Genomic DNA, 17553 nt, shown 5'->3' with positions numbered 1-17553 from the left:
ATAAAAGTTCTTAATTTTTATGTAGCACAATTTTTAAATCTCTTTCTTATGTGCAGTGCTTTGGTGCCTTGTTTAAGAAATGTTTTCCTATTCCAAGGTCATGAAGATAAATTATTTTGTATCATATTTTGAAAATTCGTGGTTTTGCCTTTTACATCTATATGCCAGGAAATTTTGATTATATGTGATATGAAGTAGAAATAGTAGTGAATATATATATATATTTTTCCCCCATATTTTATCCAGTTGTTTCATGGCTATGTATTGAAAAGGCTGCCTTTCTTGCATTGTTCTGCAATGCTACCTTTATTTTAAAATAAATGTCCATCTATGCATAGATCCCTTTCTGGGCTCTTTTTAAATCAATTTCCATTGTCTGTTTGTATATTTAGGAATTAATATCACACTGTATTAATTAAATGTTGCTTTACAATAAATATATCAAGGGTTAAAACAAATATTTCCCCTTCTTCTTCTATGTTGAGTAGTATCTTGACTACTATAAGTCCATTGGATTCAACTTAAATTTTAGAATAATTGATAAAGTTACACACACATACACCCACTCTGTTATCATTGTATTGATTCTTTAGAAGTTAGAGGAGAATTAATCTTTATAATATCAAATTATCTTCATAGTATCATGAATAAACATGCTATATAGCTACATTTATCTAGATCTTCTTTAATTTCTCTCAATAATGTTTTATTGGTTTTTTTTTGTTGTTGTTTATTTATTTATTTTGAAACAGAGAAGGAGAGAGAGCACACGATCCTGGGGGGGGGGGGAGTGGGGAGAGAGAGAGAGAGAGAGAGAGAGAGAGAGAGAGAAGAATCCCAAGCAGGCTCCACACTGTGAGTGCAGAGCCCGACATGGGGCTCAATCTAAATGACCATGAGATCATGACGTAAGCCAAAATCAAGAGTCAGATGCTTAACTGACTGGGCTACCCCGGTGCCCCTGTTTTATTTTTTTAATTTTTTAAATTATTTTATTTATTTTATTTTATTATTATTTTTTTTATGTAGAGGTCTTACACATCTGCTATTAGATTTTCTATTCCTCATAATTAGGATGCTACTATAAACAGTATGTTCATTAATACTTTTATTTTCTAATAATTTATTGTGCAAATTTATAGAAATACAATAGATTATTCCATTTTGAACATATAGTCAATAACTTCCTAAAATAATTTATCAGTTCTAAAAATGTACATGGTTTTACATTTTCTATATATACTGTCATATGATGGGATAGTACAGGATAGTGGTTAAGAATGTAAGTTCTAGAACTAAGCTGAGTTCCATTTCTAGCACTGCGACATTTCAGATAGGTCTTTTGGTAAGCTATTTAAGCTTTTCTAGTTTATTACCTGTAAAAATGATAGAATCTATCTCATAGGGATTTTGTGGGGTTTAATTAGGTGCTAAACTGAGTGAGCTTCCTGAGGGAGCTAGCTAGCTATAGCTAGGAAACCAAGAATAGAGACCAAGCATATATAAAAATTTAAATATAAAAATAAAAATTTTGAGAGTAGTTTTAGATCTACAGAAAAAATGCAAAGGTAGTAAAGTTCCCACATACTTCACATCCACTTACCCCTATTATTAATATCTGACAATATTTTTTTCTGTTCCAGGATTGTATCCAGGATACCATATAACATTTAATTGTCCTGTCTCTTTAGGCCTCTGTAAACTGATGGTTTTTCAAATTTTTCTTGCTTTTGATGACCTTGACAGTTTTGAGGAACACTGGTCAGGTATTTTGTAGGATGTCCCTCAATTTGAGTTAGCCTCATCTTTTTTCTAATACTGAGACTGGGGCTATGGGGTTTGGGAGGAGACCACAGAGATCACATCACATCTAGGTTATATACTATCAACATATTTATTGTGGTTAATGTTAACCTTGATCACCTGGCTAGATAGTGTTTGTCCGTCTTCTCCACTAAGTCACTTTTCTGCCTCTTTCCATATTGTATTTTCTGAAAGAAAGTCACTATGTGTAGCCTACACTTCAGCAGAAGGGCAGAGGCACAAGTTCTTGAGGGCACAGTTATCTATATAAATTATTTTAAATTCTTCTATATGGAAGATTAGTCTCTTCTTACCCATTTATTTATTCAGTAATTTATATCAGTATCAACTCAGAGGTACTTATTTTATACTTTGCATTATAATCCAATACTACTTTATTTATTTTGTTGCTCAAATTGTTCCAGTTTTGGCCATTGGGAGCTCTTTTAGGTGAGTCCTGTGTCTCTTTGAGATATCTATCTATCTATCTATCTATCTATCTATATAGATATGTCAATCTTTCTCTAATTGTTACACTAAAAAACAAAATTAAAAAATCAAAAAAGGAGGAGTTTTAAGGTAACTGAAAGGAACTAATTTTTAGTGAGTACTTACACTATATTCCTGGCATTTTGCATAAGTTATATCATTTGAACAATAGCCATCTTCCTCTGGTTTTCTCTGCTCAAAGCCTGAGGAATAAACTCTTGTTCTCATGTTACATTATATTCTGTGAATCATCAAAAGCCAACTGAAGAATTTCAGGAAATAAGAAACAGTAGTTATTTTTATAGAAGGAAGTCAAATTACATCCAAACTCCGTAGAAATGACTTTTTTGCTTCTTTGTAAGTTTCCAATAATAAGCAGTGAGGTGCAAATAATAGGATTTGGAACAGCTTGTTCCAAATACATTCAACTATGGAGTGTTCTTTTCAGCTACCAAGAGCACACCAGTAACTTCTGTAATCTAACCTGCTGTTGCTGGTAAACATGATTCACCAGTGAAGAGAGGGGTTCCATGGACCTTTGACTTATGTGTGATGCATAATGCTTGGAGACCCCAACTAAGGCTAATCTATTCTCTCTGCTGTGCTTCTGACCTTGGATGGTTCAAGTAATGAGATTCTCAGGCAGAATCACACATTTATTTTCTCCTACAATTTAAGAGATCTCAGGGACTAGTTATGTTATTACCTGTCAAAGCAGGTATCCTTGGTTTCTAGGTCTCTCTTGCTCTCCTGACAACAATTTCAGTCTGTTGCTTTTGAAGTTGGAACCCAGAATAAATAATAGAGGCTCCTGAAATAGTTCCCCAAATCCCCAGACATGCATGCTTTCCCTAAGAAGGGTTTATACCCACATTCAGAGAGATAGAGAGGTACCCTCCTGCATTTTAATAACCCCTTTTAATACAATTTCTATAATGTTGGCATATCTATTTCCTAGGACTGCCTTAATATATAACCACTTAATTTGATAACTTTATTTATTTTTCAGTAGAATGTTTTTTATTCAGACCCCCCCCCCCGCACACACACACACACACACACACACACACACACACACAAAACCACAGTTTTCCAATAACACACAAGTATGGGTAGGGAGAGGTGTCTGTCCATCCAGTCCCAGCCCCTAGCCCATGTGGTTTTGTCAGCAATAAGAGGTGTGGGGTAATGTCCCAAAATAAAAATGGTGTTATGTATGTGTATGGGAAGGAGAGGCGTGCAAAAGCAGTGGGGAATAGTGGGGGAAAGAGACAGAGGAGGTCAGTACTGGGAACGCTGCAAGTGGGAGGCCACTGCATAACATTTCGGTGTTGATCATACCGCCGTGGACACACACTTTGCCCATCAGTGGTACTAGCATCTTGGCAGTTCTGCGGACAGTGATGTTGAAAGTGGGAGCTCTGAGGGTGCTCTTGGTACGAAGATCCACGGTAAATTCCCCTTCCTGCAACAGTGAGTCCCAGATGAAAGAATATTTTTGGTCCCCAACTGTCTGCCCATTCACGAAAAATACCTTGACGGGTCTTTGCAAAGCAGGACACCAAACTCAGCTGGCATGTTATTGACTAAGGTTTTATCGGGGACGGCGACCCAGACGGGGGGTGAGTCCTTTTAGGCCAGGACAGCCGCGTCCTGACACGTGACCTCCGCCAGGAGGTTGTGGATGTAGGTCGAGGGCGCCTCCGGCTGGCGGGCGCGGGAAGGTGGAGAGCTCCGGCACGCGCTGTCACTGGGACCTTGGCTCTGCTGTGTCTGATGACTTTAAATAACAAATTTATTTTCTCAGTTCTGGAGTCTAGAAGTCCGATATCCTGGTGTCGGCAGTGCCATGCTCTCTAGGAATGCTGTAGGGAACAATCTTCTGCTTTTTCTCTCTGGTGGCTCCCAGAAATCTTTGGCTTTCCTTTGTTTGTAGCTTCATCACTCCAATCTTTGCCTCTGTATTTACATAGCCTTCTTTTCTGCAGGTCTCTGTGTGTTCCCTCCTCCTCTTACAGGATCACCAGTCATTGGATTTAGGGTGCACCCTAGTCCTGTATGATCTCATTTTACCTTAACTAATTGCATCTACAGAGGCCTTGTTTCCAAATAAGATTACATTCTAAGGTCTGGGTAGATACGAATTTTTGAGTATACTGTTCAACTTAATGTACTATAAATAGTCATTTATTTTCTCAATTCAAAGCCAATTAGGAGTACAGACAGGCAGATTAAGGGGACTTCTGAGACTATACATGGAAAACAATGAGAAATGCTGGCTGACAATCTAACAATGAGGGAAAAGTCAAAAACTCTCAAACACACTTAGGATATTTTGTGTACATTATCAGAGCCCTCAAATGTATATACATAATTATTCTATCAAGAATGTGTTTATCTGGAGGCATTGTCCCATTACTAGTTCTTAGAGACCATTTTGTAAATATTAACTTAATTCTTCATAATGAAACATTACTTTTTCTATAAAACAAAATATTCATAAAAAATATTTGATTTTCTTATTATCTCATTTTCTCATCTAAAATGTCACCTCAATAAGAAAAAAAAAGATGATTGATGTATTACTTCCAACATAAACTAGAACACTTTCTCAATAATATCAAGTATTTGTGGAGCATATCCTAATTAATTAGAAGTTTCTATATCATAATAATTAAGAGTGCAAACTCTGATAACAAACTGTATGGATTTGAAGCAAGGCTCTACACTTTACTGTCTGTGCTTTTTTTTTTTTTTTTAGTTTCTTTCCCTGTAAAATGGACAATATAATGGTACATAGTTCAAAAGGTTGCTTTAAGAATTAAAAGATTATATGAATGTATGTCAGTGCCTGTATGTGTATGTATAGACATATATATAGGTATATATGTAATATATATGAAGGTATATACATAATATGCATACTATATAATATATTACACAGCATAGACATTATTATATGCTTACCAAAGTTCTAGGTCTTTTATTGGATCATGTCATATTATATTCACAATCAACCTTTGAATTAAATATAATTTTTAGCATATCCATTCTATAAATTAGAGAAAATGGTATTATTTGCCAAAGAGGTCAGTAATTTGCTGAAGGTCACACAGTGGAGCAGTTAGGATACTAACATAGGTCTTCTAGTTCCAAATATCATACCATCAGTTATTATATAATATCTCCTCACCACTTTATAGGTAATTAATAAACACTAGTTGACTAAGTCTAGGCTCTGATTTCTGTTGGTTTGACTTGTTCATAAACCTCTCAAATTTATGTTTCTCTTTAGTGGCTGAAAGTCACTTTATTAGTTATCTATCACTCTATGACTAATTACCTCAAATTCTAGCGGCTTAAAGCAATAATAATTATTTATTGTCTCTCACCATTTTTGTGGGTCAGGAATTTGGAACAGTCTCACCAGGCAGGTTGTGATTCAGGCCTCTTACTAGACTGCAGTCACATGTTAACTGGGGTAGAAGTCATATGAAGCCTTGACTGGAGCTGGAGAATCCATTTACAAGGATCCAAGTTGGTGCTGACTGTTGAAGGGAGATCTCAGTCCCTCTTCACATGGGGCCCTCCGCTCCATAGGGCTCTCTACTTGAGTGTCCTCCTGACACAGAAGCTGGCTTTTTCTAGAGTAAATAAGAGATCAGTACAGAAGTTCCAATGACTTTTGTGGCCTTAACTTGGAAGTCACAAAACTTCTTCGCTTCTGCTGTATTCTCCTGGTCTCAGAGATCAGTCCTGATCCACATACAGGAGACTATTCAAAGGTATGAAGTTTTTTATGGGCTATTTTGGAGGCTGGCTTGTGTGCACAGCATGTTTCTGTCTCTAGCCTCTCTGTTTTGGTATTTCTCTCCCTTTCGATGGAGAGATGCCTCTTCTGGATCCTGTAGTAACCTGCTCCCTGAACTCACTTCCCCGTAGGTTTACAAAAGTAGGAAGGTGACCTGCCCAAGGACAAGCATGTGTCACTTCCAGCAGTATTATCCCTGCATGGAAATATACAGATTCAAAAGATCATCTGTCTAAATCATCCAACGAGCACATAGGAAAACTGTCTATAAATTTCTCTTGCTTCTCCTGGTTCTTGCTCTTTTCATAGCCTGGGTGTTCAGTTCTTCCAGAATTTTCTGTGTTCTTAGGTATGTCAGAGTTGTGTTTTCCTTCACCATCAGACAATCCTAATAGGTACATCTTCACACACACACACATGTCCAAGGATAAAATGCATGTGTGTGTTATATGGATAAAAAAAAAAACCCAGAAAGCCCTTTTTCGTTGTAGTTGCTTAGTGTCTCAGGCAACTGAATCATTTTGCTCCGGGAGACATGTGATCCCTGAAAGAGAGTTTAAAACCTGCCCTAGAGACACCTTTTACCTGTTCTTTTGTGAGGGCCTGCCATCACAGGCTGGGTGCTGAAAGACTACATTCCTTACAAATCTTGGCTTATTACTAATAGGAGTTCTATTCATAGAAGAATTGTTGATTTAGTTAGCATTTTAGATTCATGGTTTAGTCCTGTACATATAAAAGTCAAAATATGTCTCTTATATACTATTGATATAATAATAATATTGGTGAATTTATGACTCTTTCATATGCTGAAAGATTCCCACATACTAATGTGTACAAGGTATTTCTTTTGTAAAACAATTTTTTTCTTTAATGTAAATCCATTTCAAATGATCTGGTCTTTTTCTTCTTGCTTTCATTATTATAAACCATGAACACCAACTTCTAAAATATATTTTCTCAGCTGGAATTATATATTATTAGTTTAGTCTTCAAAACTAATAGAAATAGACATTGTGTTCCAATCATTTTACAACCTGAAAAACAAGCTTAGGGGAAGAAGGGATAGAATTATGTGTGGGAAGGTAAAAACAAGGATAATAGTTTCTGGCACACTGTTAAGTGTGTGTGGGTGGTCAAGACACCATCAGCTGAGAAGCAAATATCAGAGTATTTATGTAAGGTGCTTTCGAAACATTTTCCCTCCAAATTAACGTGTTGAGGTTTTTTTTTTTTTTCTTTTTTTTCCTGAAATGATTAATTGGTATCTACATCAGCTATTCCTTATAAATCAGTCACATGTAACATGATGAATCAGGTACTAACATGGCAAAGGCTACTGGACCATATTTCATTTGAAAATGGGATTTCAGTATACTCTAAGTAGAAATAAAAAGATGCCCCCTGTCGTTCACTTGTGTTGAGTTTTGCCATAAACTAACAAACACACTGTTTGTCATAAGCAGTGTGCCTGAAACACTCAGGCACACACAGGTATACATACGAACTTTCATAGGGAATATCAGCTTTCTTCTGTATCCAGCTAGGTGCTTGGATGTTTCACATGTGTAGTAACTGTGTTCTGACTGCTGATATCAGGGTTTGTGTATGTGCAGATTTGTATAAATACTTTTGGACATGAAAACATGTACATACTTGGTTTCATGTTTTATTATCTGTGTGGGCCTTGGATGTGTCTGTGTGTTTGTGTCTTACGTGTCCTGCTTGTTAACTTATTTCATTCCATGCTCCCTTGTTACTACTTTCTCATACCTGTAGTATTTTGCTTCTCTTCTTTCACCTCATCACCCCCCATACAGAGTTCACATAACCCTTTGAATCACATAAGTCCTTTTTAGATTAAATGACCATTTGAGAATTCAGAATTCCTTTCTTTTCCTCCCATTTTCCTAAACTATTTCTCTGTGTTTTACAGAAATCTCTTCACTATTGTGGGTTGACAATATCTAAGATACATTTTCCTTGTGTGGGAGAGGAGAAAGGCAAAGAAAAATAACTGATATTCCATGGAAGGGAAATATAAGTCAAAGAGATATATAGAAGTCATCTTTTGGCATAGTGATTTTTTTAAAAATTATATAGAAGCGGAGCACCTGGGTAGTTCAGTTGGTTAAGCGTCTGACTTCAGCTCAGGTCATGATCTCACGGTTTGTGAGTTCGAGCCCTGCATCAGGTTCTGTGCTCACAGCTCAGAGACTGGAGTCTGCTTCAGATTCTGTGTCTCCCTTTCTCTTTGCCCTTCCTCCACTCACACTCAGTCTCTGTCTCTCTCTCTCTCTCTTTCTAAAATAAGTAAATATTAAAAAATTATAGAGAAGCAATATATTCATTTATTCACCTAGCATTTATTGATCTTCTTTTGAGTATAAGGTAGTGTTCCAGGCAATATGTAACAATGATAATGGTGTTGAGCTCTTCAAATTTTGCTAGAAGTTGTGCTAGAAGAAAAATATCCAAATAAGTGATTTATTTTTTAATAGGAAGATATCTTTCAAGAAATGGTTCTAATAGAAAGAGCACTGGACTTGGAGACTGAATATCTACACAGATACCCTGGCCCTCCAGCCCTCCATAATGCAGCCAGAATCTTTAGATTCAAATGCAAAAACGATGCAATTATGTCTCCTTGTCCTTTAAATGTTTTCTCATTGTCCTTAGGATAAAGACAGCAGTCTTTAACACAGCCTACAGATCCTGCATAGTCTGGCTCTCTTATTTCTCTAATTTCATCTTCTGTTACTGTTCCTCTTATGCTATATCCTCTAGGCACTACAGCCGTATTTCATTTACTAAACAATGCTTCATCTCTCAGAACTGTTGTCCATTGTATCTTTCTCTCTAAAGCACCTCTCCTTTACTTGCTTTTTAACTTCTACTCATCTCACTTAGAACAGATTAATTTCTGTGAGTTTCTTGAAATCCTGTTGCTTTCCTTTGCATCACTTATCTACTTTTTAAATTGTATATTAATTTGTGTCATTAACATTGCACACTCCCACTCAACTATCTATGTCCCTGGCCATTGAATTCCCTGTGCCTATCAGTTCTGACACACAGTTTTTGAAATGATCGGAGGAACTTATTTAACTGATCTGAAACAAAGTTTCAGCAATTTTAGAATGGGTTTAATAATTTAATAGGTGAACTGAGAAAATGAATGTGCATTGAAACTTTGAGAATGCTATAAAATATAAGGTAGAATAATACTTAGAGGATAAAACCAAGAGGAAGAGAAGAACTGGTTGATGATATGGGTGGGCAGATTGAAAGAAATCATGGTTTCTTGTAGAAAGGAAGCAATAAGAGGAAACACTCTCTCCATATATATGCATATATGGAGATATATATCTGTATCTTAAGATGGTTTGAAAGGAAATTTTAAAATTAAAGTTTCTTCCTTCATCTGTCTTCACTTCTAGCTGTAATCTGCAGTTGTGAGTACTTTAAAGAATGTTTTCACTTCATGTGTGGTTATCACTGTTTCTCTAAATTATATGTATTTATTTCTATTTCTTGATTTATCAACTTCAGTCAAGATCTACTAAGTTTAGATTATCATGTTAACTTCCACCTTTCTTCTTTCTAGTACCAAATTATTATTTACAATATTTATAACTTCTCTAGTATTGTATCTATGACTTTAAGTAATATTCTTCAACAAATATTCCTTGAATCATGTAATTTAAAAGTACGCATTGACCTCATATTACATATGATAAAGTAGTATACTTATATTTTTCCTAATTCTCTGTACCCTTTGTGTTTTCTTAATTCTGTCACATATCATTGTTTGATTTGCCAAGTCATATTTTGTTTCATTCTTTCAAGTTTCATGTTCTTGCCTGCGTTTTCACTATAGGTTGATTTTAAAAATTGAAACCAGGGGCCCCTGGGTGGCTTAGTCAGTTAGGCATCTGACTTTGGCTCAGGTCATGATCTCATGGTTTGTGAGTTTGAGCCCTGCATCAGGCTCTGTGTTGACAGCTCAGAGCCTGGAGCCTGCTTTGAATTCTATGTCTTCGTCTCTCTCTGCTTCCTCCCCTCCCCTCATTCATGTTCTGTCTCTATCTCTCTCTCAAAAATAAATAAACATTACAAAAAAATTAAAAAATTGAAAATATATCAACCTCATAAAATATTAACATTATGTAAATGTGATTGATATTATGCATAAATATTATTTAAATTATTTATTATAGTATTAAGCTTATAAATATTATTGCAATCCAAATATTGTCATGGGCCCATTGAAAAAGGGGATGTAATCCTACATAATTGAAACTGTGCCAAGCAAAAGACAAATTCCAAGGTCTTAGTGCTCAAAATCATATTATATTTTAGTGTGTTCAATATGTGATCTCTGGGTTTCTTACATAGCTTATGGTTCTCCAAAGAGTTTCTAATTCCATTTTTTTGTTCTTACTGGCAGCAAAATGCCCCATAAGTTTAGTCATATTGGTAAAATATTCAAGATCTTAATTATACAGATTGTTGAGTGGGATCCATCTTGTCCTTAAGGAATTTTTTTTCCAGAACCTTCTGACTTCCTGTTTTTTGTTTGTTTGTTTGTTTGTTTTTGTTTTATTTGAGAGCAAGTGTGTGAGCAGGGAAGAGGGACAGAGAAACAGAGAGAGAATCTTAAGCAGGCTCCATACTCAAACTGGAGCCCAACAGAGGACCCTGACTGGGATCATGACCTGAACTGAAACCAAGGGTCAGACACTCAACCAATTGAGCCAGCCAGGTGCCCCTTCATTCATATTTTGGAACAGAGGATGATCTTTCATTCTGCAGATTATATTTTTCTTCAGCTCAGAAATGCATATTTAAGGGGCACCTGGTGGCTCAGTCGGTTAAGCGTCCGACTCCGGCTCAGGTCATGATCTCGCGGTTTGTGGGTTCGAGCCACTTGGGACTCTGTGCTGACAGCTCAGAGCCTGGAGCCTACTTTGGATTCTGTGTCTCCTTCTCTCTCTGCCCCTCCCCCACTTGTGCTCTGTCTCTCTCTATCAAAAATAAATAATTGTAAAAAAAAATTTTTTTAACTTATTTTTCTTTTCCCGTTTATATTCTTATTTCTAGGATTCTTCTTAGACAGATGTTGTCTTTCCTATATTTATTCTCCTTTCTCCTTACTTTAATAATTTACATTATGTTTGCTTTTTTGCTTCATAATTGTTAATTAACATATTAATATATTAATAAATTTTTATTGAATAAATATTGAGCTCTAAGCTCTGTGAATATAATAGGAAGCAGGCAAAAACCTTGTCCTCACATTATAGAGTCTAATACACCTAGTTAAGGCTTTCTGAGTGATTTCCTCAGTTCTGTCTTAGAGAACAGTAATTTTGCTTCATTTATGTTTACTTTATCATTTTTTAACCTCTAGAAAAATTTTAAATTTTTTATCATGTTTCTAATATATAAAAAAGTCTTTTTTTTAATCTTCTACTTTTTTCTTAGGCCTCTTCTAGTTTCATGATTTCAGTATTTACTTGAATAGCACCAAGATTTGTAATTATGTTTCTTACAAAAATTTAAATTTCAGAGATGTGAGGTAAAAGTTTTTCAGGTGCACATGGAAAAATTAGACCTGATCACAGGTGAAGACGACCTAACTAACTAGTTGTATTGTCCTTCAGTATGGAAGCTAAAGTTCTATGGGTGTGATATATTGTAGGACACAAAGGAAGGGTAAGGGTACACACAGCACGTTCCTCATTATCTTTCTCTGGGGTAGCGATGTTCTTAATTGCCCAGCACACTCTCTCTCCTTCAATCCATTATCCATATTTGAAGGCATGATTAGAATACACTGGGGCAAACCTATGATCCAAGTGGGTCTAGTCCTCAACATTGGCTGTGCCTTGGCCAGGTCTCCTCCAAGAATCACAGTAGCAACCTGGTTACTAATAGTAACCAGGAAGCCAGTGGTGTATCAATCTACAAACTGGATTATATACTTCTTTTGATTGTGGAAAGGTCAGAATAAACATTTTTAGGAACTACAATAATGTGAAACTCAACATGGTAAGAGTTACATTTCATGTCCTTATTATGTACTTATGGTGAGGGTAATATGCGCCATTTGGTTCACTGGCTCTGCAAACTTTTGCCACAGAAAGAAATTAATCATGAGGCTTTTAAGCAGACATGACCGAGGCTGATGTGGCTAGAGGGAATGGGGTGCAAGTATAGCATTCAATATTGGTCTGGAATTCTGGCAGATCTATATTCAAGTCATTTTCAAATTTGAGGGAGGCAGTTATGGAGGACTATCTATCTAATAAGAGTGTTAACGTTAGAGTACATTGGGCACTCAGTACTGAGGATATGTATAATACATGCATGACCAGGGTGGTGTGTGTAGTGAGGATGGAATCATAGGGACATGGAATTTAGTTAGAGCTGTGGGACCTACGTAAATGGAGAATGTGAACTTCAACTTACTACTTTATTCAACAAAGACTTTCTAGAAGTGAGAGTTAAACCTAGAGTCTGTTCGCCCAACAAAAATGTGAAAAACCAAGAATTTTTTACAGACCTATGAACTCATTGGCTAATTTGTGAAACCTGTCCCAGACTAGGTCCGTAATTTTCCTGCCAATGGTACAGTGCTTTTGCACATAGTTACTGGAAGAATTTTCTTTGCCAGTGATGTGCTGCTTAAGGTGGAAGAGACAGTGGTTAAGTGTCAGTACAAACTTCCATCAGTAAATGTGGGCTTTCTGTCTACAAGCAATACTTTGGAAGCAAGCTCCCTATCACACATTTCACTGAAAGTAGTTTAAGGAGTCACTTTCCCTAAGCTGCAATAGTCTTGTTACTTGCTAGATGACATGTTCCAGGCAGTAGTGCTCCCAGTCAATTGCTTGTCTGAGCACCAGCCTGCCTAACGTGATAGAGATGAATGCATGCATATAGCTATTGGTTAAGAGCTAAACAGACACAGAGTCCTGGTTACCATGCCAACAAGCTAAGGTTTGAGGTAAGTAATTCACTTAATTTTTTTGAAAGTTTGATTTTATCCTCCAAATGACCTCTTTTGGTTTAGATTGTGTTATTGTGTTTGTGCATATTGGAATTTATTTTTTAGCATAAAGAGGTCCTCAAATCATCTCTAATGATACTCCATTTTTTGCCTATGATTACAAATGATGATTTAGATGGGTTAGCATAGGTAGCTGGTATATAGGTTTCTTTAGATTTGATATAAATGGGTTCAGGAAGGGGATGGGAGAGACAACACATCAAATAATTCAGAATATCTTAAGTATAATAGCCTTATTTAAAAAATAGCTAAATATAAATAAAGTAGGTGTACTATTTTTAAATGACACGGTTGTCATCATCATTATGATTGACCAATATTTCCTTCTCTATAAACTTGTGTTTATTATATATTGATAAACTCTAATAGAGGGAAGGATATATTGGTTTAAATATTGGCTTAGATTAGATAGAATCCCTGTCATATGACGATTTAAAACCTACTGGATATAATTATCTTTCAGTAACTTTGGAAAGTACATCAACTTGTCAAACCTGACATCAGTTTAGCAAAAAGAGAAAATATTAAATAATGAAGATGGTTTATTATAAAAATCTTATGAGTATTTTATCTTATTTTGCAAGTATTTTCAGGCATAATTAAGACAGAAAATGAGCAAAGTAGATGTAAACTGTCTTATGACAGTTCTTTCCCCTTTGCCACAAGAGATGTGTTCCATTTAAAGCCTTGTAAGTGCTGGCTTTAAAATAATGTATTGTCATATTTTATTTGCTCCTTTGTATGCTCAGAGATAAAATAACAATATCAAAGCAGTAAATACTATACAGAAAAATTAATGGAAACAGTAGTATAATAGAAAAATATAACTCACTTTTCCTATTTATATGGGAATATTGGAACACAAATCAAAAAGAAGGGAGGTTCTGTGAGAAGGGATACATTTTTAAAAAGTGCCTATTTTCTTTTCTTTTTCTAGTTCCTCTTTTTAAAGACTGTATTTGGGGGGGGGTGCATCATTACTCAAACTGCATGGCATGACACTTCTAGAAGGTAGTATTAAAACACGAACCATGATGACAACTGGAAACACAAACTAGTTGTGTAGAGGTTACAGACTGTTTACTCCTTTCATTTAGCTTCCATGATTTTGCTCTAACTTCTCTTCAGTGCTTACGCACGTCTTTGTAAAAGAACAGTAAAGAAGATTTCAGTTGTTCATGACAGATGATTTAACTACATATGTCTTAAACTGTAACCTCTTTTTTCTCAATTATTATGTTGATATTTATATTTTTCTTTTTCCATCTTATTTAAAGTAAAATAACATACTTTATGAAATTTGCCTTAAACATTTCCTTTTCATGAGATAGTGATAGGTAAATATAACCCATTGTGATAAATTATCTACTTTGTTATTACAGAATTTTGGCTTTCTTTAAATTGTCATGAGGTCAAATCATTTTTGCCTAGGTGCACAATGATGGCCCTAATAGTTAAATACAGAGCTATTTCTCTGACTCTTACTCCTGGTATATAAGGTAAATATTTCTTTGCTTATACATTTTTTGTTCATGGTTCTAAACTATTGGCTAACTCAATAATAAGCCTTAAAGACTGGCATATGGTCCTGTCCCAGAGGATAAGTTACTCACTTCTTATGAGGGCTCTGGAGACAGGGCATCATTCTAAGAATGATGAAGCCAGAACCATACCTTTTCCAGGGTCATGTACAATGAAGTCTCTGAAAACCTTGAGTTTCATGAAAGCAGTTGTAAATAGACAAGTGTGTGTTTCTTACTAGACATTTACACCAAATACTCCAGGGTGGAAGAAGAAGAGACATTTCTACTCACTAGGAAGCTGTTTTACTGAAAATAGTTATAGGTCATTACAAACAACGTGGTTTATAATGTTGGTTTGTAAACAGTATAAAGACCCTGTCTCTCTCTCACTCTGTCTCTCTCCCCCTGCACTCTTCCTGTCACCCTCTCTCTCTCTCTCTCTCCTCTTTTCTGTTTTCAGAGGGTGAGTTGATGTTTTTTAATGAAAGCAATAACTTCTTTGGAGCTCTCCTTAGTATCAGTACTTCTTTCTTGAAACTTTTGGACGTTTAAGTGTTCAGCCTTATGTTTTGTCTAGCTATATTCAGTTTTTGTCACCAGAATAAATATACTTGCTTTTTATTTGACTGAGAACCCCAACATTTGTGTAGTGTTGCCCTAATGTAAATTCTTTTTTTAAAATGTTTATTTATTTAATTTTGAGAGAGAAAGAGAGAATATGAGTGCAAGTCCGGGAGGGGCAGAGAGAGAGGAAGACAGAGAACCCAAAGTGGGCCCTGTGCTGACAGAACCAAGGGCAGAGAGACCTGATGGCAGAAAGCCCAATGTAGGGCTCGAACCCATGGATGTAAGATTGTGACCTGAGCTGAAGTTGGACACTCAACCAACTGAGCCACCCAGGCGCCCCATATAAATATGTTGTAATAACCATTATTAGTCTAGGTTTGCTGACTCTGCAATTTACTGAAATTTTTATTGCTCTTGTGACTAGTCATAGTGTATCTGCTCATACATTTGTCATCATAAGGCTGCTCTTATTTTACTCTATCCTTGTAAGAGTTTGCTATATGCAGCAATAAATCAAAGATTGTGCATATAAAATTTCTGGAAAGAACTTCATTAATTAAAACCTATTGAGAAAAAGATGATTCTCAGTGGGCAAAGTGCATCATTTCAGCAGTTTTTTCACTTAGTAACATCTATGAAATTAGTTTTCTTGTTACAATCAATGACATCTTTGATTTGATTAAAAAATGGTGTCATCTACCAGCCTTCCAATGCCCTCAAGCATTTTATATCCAAAATGCAGACTTAATAGGGCCAGATATTTTAGAGAATGAAGTATGTAAATAATATTCATTTTTTAAATAAAGCATCACATCATTATGGGGATACTAGGGATGTTGGAGAAATCCCAAGTGTATTACTACACTAATCAATAGTGTATAAATTAGCTCTTGGGTTATAACAGTGTCAATTTTTCAAGATCTAATCAGTCAGGGATAATTAGAATGGACTTGCCAGAGTTAAAAATATAATAAAATGCACAAAATCACAACTGGCAGAGTATTGCTGTGCACTGACAGATGTTTGGAAAAGTTGGAAATAACTCCCACTCGAATGGGTAAGTTTCACAGTAGAGTGTGACAATGACCAAAAGAGTCTAATTTTTTTGACCAGAATAAAAACTTAATAAGGGAGAAGACATAGCCATCTTGTTAAACTCATGCACAAACCCATTTTATGTTGAAACTACTTGATCAAAGTACATTCTGATAAAAAGGCCATTAAAAGATGGTATCCAGGCCCTTTGGCTATTTTCAGTGGGTGACCTTACAGTCCATTGTTGGTTTCACAATTACTGAGAGCCAGTGAGCATAGACTCTTTATGTTCTACCAGAATTTTGAAGAGGATAAGCCAAATCTGCCTAAGCCTCAGTACACAGAATTCTGTAGAGTTAGCATCAACAATGGCTATGGCTGATCACATTATCCAGTAAATCATCATCTACACATCATTCAAGACAGAACCATTTTTAAAAAGAAAGATATATCTTGGAATTGACAGGCCTGATAAATCAAATCTAGGCTTCAAAGCCAAGAGTAGATTCAGTGAAACCATATGAAGCCACGAGTTGGCTCAGAGAAGCTATATAGTAAAATTAAACTTGTTTCCAAATGTCATAGGTACACTTAAAAGCCTCATTTGGTTGGAATTGAATAATATATAAATTAATTTATGTATGTAGATTATAAGGGGGAATAACGCTGAAATTTAAACATCTCATAGGCTCTGAGATTAGATATCCTTATTTTTCATTTGGGTCCAATAAATTAAATGATTCTGAACTTGAAGATAAAAAAAAAAATAGCTAGAAGTGTCTCCTACTGAATTCCAATTCCTACTGAAGAACAAATGCAATTAATAAATAGAAGGACAGGGGTGCAGTCAGGTAAGGGACTGACTTTGGCCCAGGTCAGGATCTCACAGTTCGTGCGCTCAATCCCCACGTCAGGCTCTGTGCTGACAGCTCAGAGCCTGGAGCCCGCTTCACATTCTGTGTCTCCCTCTCTCTCTGCCCCCTCCCACTAGCACTCTGTCTCTCCCTGTCTCTCAAAAATGAATAAAAACATTTAAAAAATTTTTTAAATAAATATAAGGACAGTGGTGACATGGAAATGCACTGGCCAGATCTCCCTCAAGGCAGGACTTGTTCCATCTGTCAGTAGACAGCCTCCAACTGTTAGCTCCTTCAGTGTTTGCCTCAGCAGTGGAGTGCTGCCTCACTGAAGGGATAGCTTTCTTAGGGTAGTCCCCATCACATGACTGATGGTGGGGTATACAGGCCCTG

At 36.0% G+C, this 17553-nt stretch overlaps 1 pseudogene; it reads right to left on the bottom strand.

The window, feature by feature from the left end:
• Nucleotides 1–3573: 3573 nt before the first annotated feature.
• Nucleotides 3574–17553, bottom strand: part of LOC122218518 — a 30819-nt pseudogene continuing 16839 nt past the window's right edge.

This window comes from Panthera leo, chromosome B1 (genome assembly GCF_018350215.1).
Source record: "Panthera leo isolate Ple1 chromosome B1, P.leo_Ple1_pat1.1, whole genome shotgun sequence".
In the NCBI taxonomy this organism is placed as follows: domain Eukaryota; kingdom Metazoa; phylum Chordata; class Mammalia; order Carnivora; family Felidae; genus Panthera; species Panthera leo.
This window is presented reverse-complemented; position numbering and strand designations above follow the sequence as displayed.